The sequence below is a fragment of the Halyomorpha halys genome, unplaced genomic scaffold (genome assembly GCF_000696795.3).
Source record: "Halyomorpha halys isolate HHAL.00 unplaced genomic scaffold, Hhal_1.1 Scaffold997.1, whole genome shotgun sequence".
Classification (NCBI taxonomy): Eukaryota; Metazoa; Arthropoda; class Insecta; order Hemiptera; family Pentatomidae; genus Halyomorpha; species Halyomorpha halys.
The window spans coordinates 1-811 of record NW_027111093.1 but is presented as its reverse complement, the minus strand read 5'-3'; positions in this window follow the sequence as shown (position 1 = coordinate 811).

The following is an 811-nucleotide window of genomic DNA, read 5'->3' as shown; positions in this document are numbered from 1 at the left end:
TCGAAAATTAACGTTGAACAAGAAATGAGGGACGCCATATGCAATTTTATTCCGAGATTTGAGAAGTTGTGTAGTGAACATCAAGCCCATCCATCCCATTAATAATTTTAATAATGTTAATCATCAATGGACGTTCAATAAATTCTATGTGAATTTAAAATTCGTGTTTAATTTATTTTTCAGCTAACCTAACCAGGTGTTGGCTGCCCAGTCTCAATATGGATATTACCGAAACAGTTGAAATTAGATATTTTATACTATCCCAAGGAAAATAGTAAGTATCAGTTTTTAATTTTTCACTGTTAAATGGGTAATCGCTTTTAAAAAGGAAAGTTTTCTAATTTTTCAAGAAAGTAAAAAAAAAATGTATTAAGGGCGCCACGGAAAAATATCCGATCATACCTTCCCGTTTATATCGAATTCCTAATCACCTTCCACTTAAAACCCGTCAACTCTTAGTTTCCTCTCTTGTTTTCCCCCACTTTGTCTATGGCTGCCTGGTATATAATGGACTCTCGGATAGTCTAGAATCTAAACTTAAACATCTTATGAATTGTGCAGTATGATTTATTTTCGGGATCAGCAAAGATACGCATGTCGGGTTTGTCTGGTCTTAGGCGATTTCTCCAGCCTGATATCCACTTTACAGAAGGCCCACGACAAGGCGTATTCATCAATATGTGAGAAAGGAAGGCCGTGCCAGAGGATGAGCCCTAGACACTGACGCAGGTAGAGGAGGTCTAGGTGAGAGAGTCTGAGGGAGAGTAACAGTTCTAGTTGCCGAGATGAAGCGGACGGACTAGAACTGTCA